The 12,011-nt window shown below is 36.7% G+C and overlaps 1 pseudogene; it reads left to right on the forward strand.

The window, feature by feature from the left end:
- The window catches only part of LOC107841183, a 64,968-nt pseudogene extending 53,404 nt beyond the window's left edge, over nt 1–11,564 (forward strand).
- The last annotated feature ends 447 nt before the right edge of the window (nt 11,565–12,011 follow it).

Below are 12,011 nucleotides of genomic sequence, written 5' to 3' on the forward strand. Positions count from 1 at the left end.
GTTTTATGTTACAAAATCAGGACTATCAAACATAGTCAACTAGTCTCAGTAATAGAACTCAAATTGTTCTTCAGATTTTAGGACTGTCAGATACAGTCAACTCAGATACAGTATGGGACTCAGTTAGTTCCATTAGATTTAGGACTGTCAGATACAGTCACTCATGTTATTAGTTATATTAGTTATTAGTATGTCATATTATCAGTATTCAGATTCAGTAATTATATTATCATGGTATCAGTGTCAGTTATTATGTCTCATGCATGTATTCTCATGCATATGATAGTCAGTCTGCTATTGTTATTATTCATGCATATGAACCCCATGCGTTCAGCCTACCTCACATGCATACCAGTACATTCAAAGTACTGATGTATTTGCATTATCGTGTCTTGTACCATAGGTTCTAAGACACGAGCTCCATTGCATCATTAGATTCCAGTCTCATCTGTCAGAGTTAGTATTGAGTCCTCATCTTTTGAGGACATGATCATCATTTTATTATCTCACTAATTATTTTATTAGTTGGTTTAGTTGGGGACATATCCCATCAACTCCTTATTCAGACAGTCATGTTTTAGAGGCTTTCTAGACTATAGTATGTTTAGATATCTTATTTCAGTTGTTTTAGGTATTTCATACCCCTCCCAGACGTTACATTTTTATCAGATACTATGTCTCTATTTTTTAACCTTATGGCCTTGCAATTCATGTTTCCGCATTATGCAGTATATTATGAAGTATATAGGTAAAATATCAGTCATGGGTTAGCTTGTTGTCCTACGGGATCATGAGCACCATGTAGCATTTCGGGTACCAGATTCAGGGTGTTACAGTCACCGAGGAAAGGGCATATTCCATATAGCCCATGGAATTATAGATTATAGGTGTACTACCTAGCTCAAAAGTAACACAATGAGTGGTTCATGATTTCAAAAAAATGTTTCAAAGTCTTTAAAGTATGCCCATATATTTTCCTATATCGTATGTAAACTATTTTATGAATTACTCTCACTTATGTTGTCTACAAGTACATTATTTTGGATTTCTCTGCATACCAGTACATTTGTATTGACCTCCCCTATATTTTAGGATCTGAGGCTCAATCTCGGGGTACCTCTATGCAGTAAATCATTTTCAGACGATTGGAGTTGGTGAGCCTCCCTTATTTCAGAAAACCTTGTCTCATGTGATGATTTCATTACTTTTAGTCCATGGTCCGACCGGGAGCCTTGTCCTGATTTCCGACAGAAGTTGTTGTCATGTTGTTAGAGATTTCGTAGACTAGTGTCATGTATTTTGAATGTTATGAGCCTCAGTTTGTATTGTCTATTTGAATTAAGAACTTGATCATGCTTCTGTTTTGTTATGTCTTCAACAATTCTTTAGAGTTTATGAATTATGCATATGATTTCCAGTTAGAAGGTCTCTCAGGCCTTCATGGTTCGGTATGCCCGTCACAGCCAAGGCCCCGGTTCGGGTCGTGACAATAAGATAACTACTATCACATGGATATTGCAAGGGGATGAGTTTTCTGCTGACTTTTTGATTTTGCCTTTAGGGTCTTGTGGGTAGTTCTCTTTTGTGAATACAATGGCTATTAATACTGTATGATATAAAGATGACTTTTAAGAGTAACTAGGGAATTTGGTACAAAGGGAGGAAATATTTATTCAGCGGGGCTGGCAGTCAAGTGAAAACTTCAGGAGATGGTAAATTTTTGGAACACTAAGGTAATTAGTCTCAACGTTGTATGATTCAAGTAGTACCTGTTGGAAGTGATAAAGCGAAATGGCATTTCCTAGAACCTTATAACACCATGAAAATAATCTAGAAACTACTAGACTGTTATCAGAATATCCTATCTATTTGAGGAACCTACTTGTCTACCAACTTCTAGGGATGTTTTTAATCACAGAATTGTGGTACAAGCTGGAACTAAACCTATGAAAAACAAACCTTATAGGTATATTTCAGTTAAAAAGATGTCATTGAGCTCTAAGGGTGTGGCCTAGTAGTGAATGAAGTGGGTGAGAATCAGGATGTCACAAGTTCAAATCCTAGTAGAGACAAAAATCATTAGGTGATTTCTTCCCATCTATCCTAGTCTTGATAGATAGAGTTATATAATACCTATTGTTGGTGGGAGGTTCCAGGTATCTCCTGGAATTAGTTGAGGTGCGCTTAAGCTATCCTAGATACTGTGGTTCCAAAAAAAATGTCATTGAAGGTTTAGTTCAACAAATGTTGGAACAACAGATCAATCAACCTAGTTGTAGTCTTCTTGCATAACTAATGGTTTTGGAGGACATGAAGGTTGGTACATGGAGATTAAATGTTGATTATAGGAACTTGAACAAGTTTATTGTAAAGAATAAGTTCCCAATGCCTATTGTAGAAGATTTACTCGATGACACTAGGGGGCTCAGAATCTTTTTCAAGATAGACTTAAGGTCTGGAGTCCATCAGTTCAAGGTGGCAATAGAGGATGTGCCTAATATTGCTTTAAGGACTCATTCTGGAAATTTTTAGCATTTAGTGATGTCATTTTGTCTCTCAAACGCCCCAGCTATATTCCAGGGGTTGATGAATTCCATCTTTCATAACATCCTCAAAAAAAGCATGTGTTGGTATTTGTTTGATGACATCCTGATATCACAACTATAGAATACCATGTACTGCACTTGAGATCTATTTTTTTGGAAATGGTAGAGTATCAACTATTTGCCAAGAAGAGCAATTTTTTTTTTACTAGAGGATTGAATACCTTGGCCATTGCATAACAACAAAATGTGTATCTACTGATTCTCAAAAGGTAGAAGTTGTATGCAATTGACCTAACCCAACCACTCTTAAACAATTAAGAGGGTTCTTGGGATTTTTGTTAATCTACAACGCAGAATACTTTTACACACTTGAAGGATCAAGTAGGAATTGACTCAGTCTCTTGTCTTGTCTTGGCCTTACCTGTTGTCAATAAGATTTCTGTTGTTGAAGCTGATGATAGTGGTTATGAGATATGGGTTGTTCTTATGAAAGAGGGATATCCTATAGCTTTCATTAGCAAAGCTTCGTCTATGCTATGTTATCAATTTATGAGAGAGAATTGTAGTGTCATGTTAATGACTTCTTTTTGTTTGATAAATCTTCTTCTTATTCAGATTATTGGAGCGTTTGAATGGCTAGGAACCAATCCAATGCCTCCTGAGTTTTGGATTCTTCCATCTTATGTTCCCATGCATCCAGGTTGGTCCACTTATTTTATTGCTCATGGATAATGTTAGAAATCGGGAAGAAATAAAACAAACCAAAAGCAGAAATAAAACAAGAACACACATATTTACCTGGAAACCCTTACGAGAAAAACCACGGGCAAAGGCAGAGGAGGTTCCACTATGAAAGGAGAGGAGTACAATGTGGAGCGACGTAATTTCTGAATAATCAAAATCAACCCACTAATTTCAATTATATAATACGTGCATACAAATAAGTCCTAGGTCAAAAAACATAAAGGTTCATACTGTCGGCCCAATCCTTAAGCTACCACCACATACCCTATTGAAAACCACAAACATAGGTCGCACCACAAAACTTTATGGGCCGAATCAACAAAATTTAGGTCACAACCCTAATAATTTCTACGTTAAAACGAATTCTAATCAAGAACTCAAATCTATTTCAAGACAAACTCTTCACCTCTTCCACAAAAGCCCCTAAGGGTACATCTTAACAACTAACACCAACCAAGTCTAAGCAACGCTCAAACTTGGCACTTGGTAGTGTCTTGGTCATCATATCAGTAGGGTTATCATGGGTACTAATCTTGATTACCACAATATCACCACGAGAAATAATTTCACGCACAAAATGATACCAAACACCGATGTGCTTTGTCCTCTCATGAAACATCTGATCTTTTGTAAGGAAGCAAGCACTCTAACTGTCTCAAAAGACCGGAGTAATCTATAAGTCTTTGCTAAAGTCACCAAATAGACCCTTCAACCAAATAGCTTTCTTGATAGCCTATGTAATAGCCATGTACTCTACCACAGTAGTTGACAAAGTAACCGCAGTCTATAAGGTAGCTTACCAACTAATAGCACAACCACCAATGTTGAAAACATAGTCTGGATGAGACCTCCTTTTATCATGATCTCCATCAAAATCAAAATCAACATACCCGATTACTCCATCTATATTTCTCCCAAATTACAAACAAACATCAGCAGATCCATGCATGTATCTGAAAATCCACTGAACTGCTTTCCAATGTTCTTTGCCAGGATTTTCTATGTATCTGCTAACTACACTGATGAAATAAGATAAATTTGGTCGGAAACACACCATCGTATACATAGAGACCCAACAGCACTAGAGTATGGAACTCAGGACATATAGTGTAATACCTCAAAATCCCATCCCGAGATGTCACACGGTGCTTAAGGCTACATACGGCCTCAAGCTATCCCTCTAAGCCTGTCATCACTTCTAGAACTCACTTTGACAATAGTCATGCTAAAATAAGAGAGAATGACATATCATGAACATACTGGAATAAGATAAGAAACTAGCCAATATAATCAAAATACTGAAATTCTGTACATACTGACACTTTACTTTAGTCTGACCAAGCCACTACTATATAAGACTGAGGAGCCATTGGGACAGATCCCCAACTGACTCATACTGAACTGAAAAAAATAATCATCTACTAGTAAAATAAAAAACTAGGGACATAGGTCCTCGAACCATGAGGACTCACTAACTGCAGGAATATAGATAGAGGTACTCAAAAATCACTATCGCTGCTGAGACTGAGCACCTGAATATACATCATGGGGGAGTATAGAACACAGAATATTATGTGAATCAGTACTTAGGAATGTACTGAGTATGTGAGGGTACAGGAAACATTTTAAATAATATCATAATTGTATAAGAAAATCATGCATTCTTACACTAATGACTCTCTTCACTTGGATTACCTGAAACACAGTTTCCATAAATCATCAATAGTAACACATGCTTCTTACATCTCATAAACCATTAGACTCAACTCAAAGTCTTTGACTCATGACTTAGAGTGACTCGGTAACTCATGAAACTTGGACTCTTATGGACTTGGGAGTATCTTATAACCGACATAAGCCATGTGAGATTACATGGAGTCCAACGTCTTTCCCATGTTGGGGAGAGTTGTTCTATCATTTTCATCGGAGTAGAACATTAACTTTTGTGATCACTGTCTTGGATTTTGGCCCTTGATCTTAATCCTACGGTGATACATAGTTCTGGAAAAATAGGATGCGCTAAACCCACCTTTCCCACTTGGTGAAAAATACTACTCCCAGACTTAAGCTCAGAACGCGTTAGTAAATCCACCTTAATCAACTCTAGGGTCTACCATAGAGACCAAATCATAAATATTTCTCATCTTTAAATCAAAACAATTGTGGATTCCTAGCTCAACTCAAACTCAAACAATCTTTCTCAACATCAAGTGTACTTACTCATTAACTCATATCAAATGTCAAAAACGTCAAAAAAAACATCAAAGAACTCATCTTGACTCTCAAGCTCAAATATCAAACTATATTCCATAATAAAACTTTTCATAGAAAAGCTTAAATTAGGACACTTATCTCAAATCATTCGGAAATCATCAATTCATAATAACAATATTCAACTCATGGCATAAGTTCTCAATTTAAGAAATAAAATGATGAAATAATCTTGTATATTAAACTTGAACAACTCAAATCTCATAAATCATTAATAGAGTAATTTGGGTGTAAAACCACTTACAACTTCATGAAATTCAATAGCAGAAATTAAATCTTTGGGCACAAGAACGAAAGAAGTGTTCTTGTTCAAACCCCACATACCTTAATATTTGAAATTGGATGAACTCTAGTGCTTGAGACTCTATCCGCACTTGTAATAAATGATTCTCGAAGCCCACACTATGAGGAACTTGGTTCTTGAAGAAATCTTGAAGATTTATCAATGATTTTTGAAAGATTAAGGTCCTTAAATAAAAACCCTAGATATATTTCTTCAGAAAATTCGAAGAGAGAATAAAGAAATTAGGGTTTAGATGGGGATTCTCATATTTATATAGGCTCCAAAATATGGGAAAATACCAAAATACCCTTGCAAAAACGTCCCTTAATTGCTAAAAAAAATAGCTGACGACATTCATGACAAGTCGTCAAACTTGTGACAAGTCGTCACAAAATGTTAGATTTTGGGACTTTCTTCTTATGGTGACGACATTTTGTGACAAGCCGTTAGGCTTGTGACAAGTCGTCACAAAATGTCGTCACAAAATTTCCAGGCTGACACGCTGGAGTAAAATGGGCATAACTCTTTGCTCCGACACCGGATTTGGGTAAAATTAGTACCGTTGGAAAGATAACTCAATTATATATCGGTAGGTAATGATCTCAACAATTCATAGTATAACGACAGATATACTCATTTGAAGTTGAATATAGCAATATCTTTCCCAAGAATTAAATTGGTAAGGAATGTTTTGATTCACCTAATCGCTAGGACATCTTTGAGGCCTTAATACACATCACCCTTGATCATAAAACAACGAAAGAACTATAATTTACTTCTCATGAGCTTGAGTCATGGTTGCACTATTGGTTAGAGTCTCGGGGTATTACATATAGTCATGCTCATCATCTGTCATTGGAGATAAAGTGGCCGAGAGTTTGAAGTGAGCTGCCAATGGAGTACTAGAAGGCTTAGCATTTTGCATCTTGAACCTGTGACGTACTTTTTAAATATACCTTTTTCGACTCAAGTATAACTTACGCTTCCCTATATCCCTCATAATTTCCATGCCAATAATCTTCTTTGCTACTCCTAGATCCTTCATCTCAAACTCCTTACTGAGCTGGACCTTGACTTTTATTGTCTCTCTCATATCCTTTGTTGCAATTAATATTTCATCAACATACAAAAAAAGATACACAAACTAACCATTACTTACCTTCTTAAAGTAGACACAGCTATCATAACTACTCCTTTAAAACATATGAGAGGTCACAAACGAGTCAAACCTCTTATACCACTGCCTGGGATACTATTTTAAGCCATAAAGAGACTTTTTCAGCAAGCATACGTAGTCCTCCTTTCTTGAGACTACAAAACCCTTTGGTTGCTGAATATAGATGTCCTCCTCAAGTTCTCCATGTAAGAACGAAATTTTAACATTCAACTTCTCAAGCTCAAGATCATGCATGGCCACAATACGAAGCAAGGCTCGAATCAAACTATGTTTTACAACTGGAGAAAACACATCTGTGAAGTCAACACCTGGAAACTGACTGTATCCTTTAGCAACTAGTCTTGGTTTGTACCTTGCATCCTCAACTCATGATGTTCCATTTTTACTTTTCAATACCGACTTGCAATGGACATCTTTCTTATCTTTAGGAAATCTCACCAAATCCCATATGCCATTCTTATGAAGTTATTCCATCTCATCCTACATAGTAATCATCTATCGGCCGGAATCATCATAACTAACTACATTTGAGTAAGAAGAAGGATCTTTATTGGAATCAATACCTTCTTCTACATTTAGTGCATAAGCAACGAAATCAACTTTAGCATACTTCTGAGCAGGTCTAATATCTCTTATAGGCCTATATTTAGTAATAGAATATTGTGGCGTTACTGGTGGTGTAGAAGAAATAGTACCACTCTGTATCTCCTGAATAGACTGAGAAGTAGGCACTAGTGTAGACTCTTCTCCAATCTACAATTCAACATGGGTGGTTGACTTTTGCTAATTAATGTCATTAAGCTTATCTAGAGGTGAAATACTAGCTTTAGAGGGTGCTCAAAGTATGGTAGTTTCATCAAACATAATATCCCTGCTAATTATAACCTCTCTGCTTTCTGGATACCAAAGCTTATAACCTTTAACACCAGGCTCCAACTTTTCATTATCAACATGAGCATATGTAGCGCATCCAAATATCCTTAAATCAGAATAACTAGCAGGAGTACCAGACCATAAGTCTTATCAAATCTATTGAGGGGTTCATAAGAAGACAAATTGGGGAAGCAGCTTCATCCCAAAAAGAGTTGGGTAAACCATCATTAGAGAGCATACAACGCACCTTATCTATTATAGTCATATTCATTCATTCAACCACACCATTCTGCAGCAGAGTATGATGAACTGTCAAGTGCCTCAATATTCTTTCTGACTTGCACATAGCATTAAATTCATTAGAACAAAACTCTAAACCATTATCGGTCCAAAGGCGTTTTACCTGTTTCCCTGTATACTTTTCAATCATAATCTTTTGCTTCTTGAAACTAGGCAAGACATCATTCTTTTTCTGCAGAAAGAACACCCAAACTTTTCTGGAGTAGTCATCAATAATAGTCAACAAGTAATTTGGACCTCCTAAGGAAGGTACTCTAAAAGGACCCAAGAGATCAGAATGAATGTAATCAAGTTTGCCTTTAGTTGAGTGGATGCCTTTAGTGAATCTGACTCTCTTCTGCTTCCCAAAAATGTAATGCTCACAGAACACCAGTTGGTAATACTCTCCCCATCAAGAATTCATCTCCTTCTTAGTTTAGCCATCCCATTTCACTCATATGCCCCAGGCGCATATGCCAAAGTTTAGCAATGTCACTTTATACTAGTAAGGAGGTAGAAACACCTGTATCCCTAGTAACTCTAAAAACTTTCAAGATATACAAATTTGCAGACTTTTTTTGTTCCTTCATTACAACAAGAGCACCTTTAGTAACCTTCAGGACTCTTCCTTTACCAGTGTACCTATATCTATTCGAATCAAAAGTACTCAAGGAAATAATATTTCTCTTCAGGTCTAGGACATGTTGCACATTACCAATTGTCCTCACAACCCCATCAAACATCTTAATTCTAATTGTTCCAATACTATCTATCTTACAAGGTGTGTTATTTCCCATCAACACAACACCGATAGAGGCTGTTTCATATGTTGTAAACTAATCCCAATTACGACACATATGAAACGTGCAAGCTAAACTAAGAATCCAATCCTTACAGGGTTTGGAGTTAACATCAGAAACAACCAAGATTTCTCCATCACTACCATCATCTTCAATAAAAATGGCTTCACCAGACTTCTCTGGTTGGTTTCTCTTCTGTTTTGGATCTTCTCTTTTCTATCTATTCTTTAACTTCCAATACTTGGATTTGATATGGCTCTTCTTCTTGCAGTAATTACAGGTTTTGTTTCTATTTTAGGATTTTGACCTAAACCTTTCATCACCCCCATAGTTCCTCTGACGTGTCCTTCCTCGAACAATGAAACCATCTCTTTGAGTCTCTAACCCATTCACAAGATGCTTCACCTTCTCCTTAGAGAAGAACGCATCATAGACTTCATCTATAGCTAGCGTATCATGACTATATAAAATTGTATCCCTAAAGGTCGAGTATGATGCAGGCAGCGAACACAACAGAATCAACCCTAAATATTCCTTATCGTACTTAACCCCTAGAGTCTCTAATTCAGAGATAATTTCCTTAATAAAAGATAGGTGATCCTCCAAGGACGCACCCTCAAACATTCAATGGGAATAAAGTTATTATTTGAGATAAAACTTACTAGTTAGAGACTTTTTCATGCACAAAGATTCCAGTTTCAACTACAATGCAGCGACAGTGGTCTCCTTTAAGACATCCTATAAAATCTAATTGGATGAAAGAAGGTGGATCTGAGATAGAGCCTTTCGACCCTTACAATGTTTATCATTATCTATCCATGATGAGGGCATGTGATCAAACCGTAATAGTGCATCGTCCAAATCAATCTGAGCAAGCACAACCTACATCTTAACCTGCCATAACAAAAATTTGGTGTTGCGATCCAATAGTGAAATATCATACTTCATGGTTGTCATCCCCAAGAAAATAATTGTCTAAGATCTGATACCAGTTTGTTAGAAATCGAGTAGAAATAAAGTAAACCACAAGCAGAATGAAAACAACAACATACAGATTTACGTGCAAACCTTTGCGAGAAAAACCATGGGCAGAGGCAGAGAAGGTTCTACTATGAAAGGAGAGGAGTACAATGTGGAGCGATGTAATTTCTGAATAATCAAAATCAACCTACTAATTGCACTTATATAATACGTGCATACAACTAAGTCCTAGAACCAAAAATATAAAGGTTCATACTGTCGGCCTGATCCCTACACTACCACCACAGACCCCATTGAAAATCACAAACATGGGTCGTAACGTAAAACTTTCTAGACCGGATCAACAAAATTTGGGTCACAACTCTAAAACATACACATCCTAAAGTTGTTAGTTCATTTTGTTGTGGATATTAATTTTCAGTATTTGCTCTTCAATGTTTTCAAGTCTGTGTCATTCTATATGTGTCGATATACTGATTTACCAAGTATTTTGACTCTTAATTCATATGCAGCAAAAATATGGTGTTACTATCGAATGGTCTACATGCCAATGTCTTATCTCTATGGAAAAAGATTTGTTGGTCCAGTCTCGCTGCTCATTTTGCAATTGAGGGAAGATTTATATGATCAACCTTACAATGAAATTAACTGGAAAAGTCTGTGCCATTTATGTGCAAAGGTATGACCACCAACGATCGTATGATTACCAAGATTAGAAATAATAATCTTGACATAATATTAAATATTATTTAATTATCTACAACTTTTTCAACAGACCATATGACTCCTCAGTTTCGAAGTTAATTTAGATATCATACTATTTTCTACAAATGCTCAAACACTAAACTCGTCGCTGCAGGAGGATCTCTATTATCTTTATCCATTGGTACAAGATGTGTTGTGGGACAGTCTCTACATATGTACAGAGCCTCTATTGACTCGTTGGCCTTTCAACAAGCTGAGAAATAAATCTCTTGAAGTTACCATGAAACATATACATTACGAAGATGAGAATAGCCGATATATCACCATTGGCTGTGTTAATAAAGTATGGTGACTAATTCATTTTGGACAGATTACAAAATACCTACATTTTAGGAGAGTGAGTGCGGGTGAGTCGAAGCCAGTAGTTAGGAGAGATTTGGTGTAGCCGGGATAGTAGTCCTAGGGCTGTGTCCATAGGTTGGAGTTGCTAACTAGGAGAGTTTGGGTGTGATAGGTGCCTTTGGTTTGTGAGTGTATGGTATTACTTTGTGGGTGTCTTATTTCTGATATTCCATCCATCTTGTTTCATGTTTTATTACGACTTTTTTTACTATCCTTTGTCTTGAGCCGAGGTTCTATTGGAAACATCCTCTCTACTTCTTTGAAGGTAGTGGTATGGACTGCGTACATTTTACCCAGGGACTCCACTATGTGGCAATATACTGGGTTTGTTGTTGTTGTTACAAAATACCTTCATTTTCTTAACGACTTCAATCATTCGACAGTTACATAACACATGGATGGTGTAGGTATTGTGTATGCTCGCTTGTTGGGTTGAGGATCCAAATGGCGGCTATTTCCGAAAACATCTTGGTTGGGTTCCAGAAAGCACTATCCAGAACTAGAATAAGGCTTTACAATCCATCCCTAGGACCTACGTAAGTTCAAACTAGTCCTAAGGTATCAACGTAACCAATATGTAGAAGGAACTAGGCCGAATACTACCCTACAAGGCCACTAATCAATTAACTTAGCCAATAAGTACTAAATCATCAACCGAGTCATAAATACACACCTATAGCTAGGATAATACTACACTAATATCATAATAAATCTCAATATATGAGGAAAGTAAGCCTAGACTACCTGAATGTTGCTAAAAGTTTGCCAAGTCCTTTACTTTGAAGCTTTTCCCTTTTGAGAAGACTCCGAACAGTGCCACAAAAATAAGTGACGGGGAAATGACTGCAACAAAGTCTCAAACTCACTCCTAACACCCAATAATTAATCTCCACAATTTTCTATGTTCCCTAGGGTTTTATGGTGTTTGGACATCAGAAAAATGGCTCAAA

The sequence above is a fragment of the Capsicum annuum genome, chromosome 9, assembly GCF_002878395.1.
Source record: "Capsicum annuum cultivar UCD-10X-F1 chromosome 9, UCD10Xv1.1, whole genome shotgun sequence".
Lineage (NCBI taxonomy): Eukaryota > Viridiplantae > Streptophyta > Magnoliopsida > Solanales > Solanaceae > Capsicum > Capsicum annuum.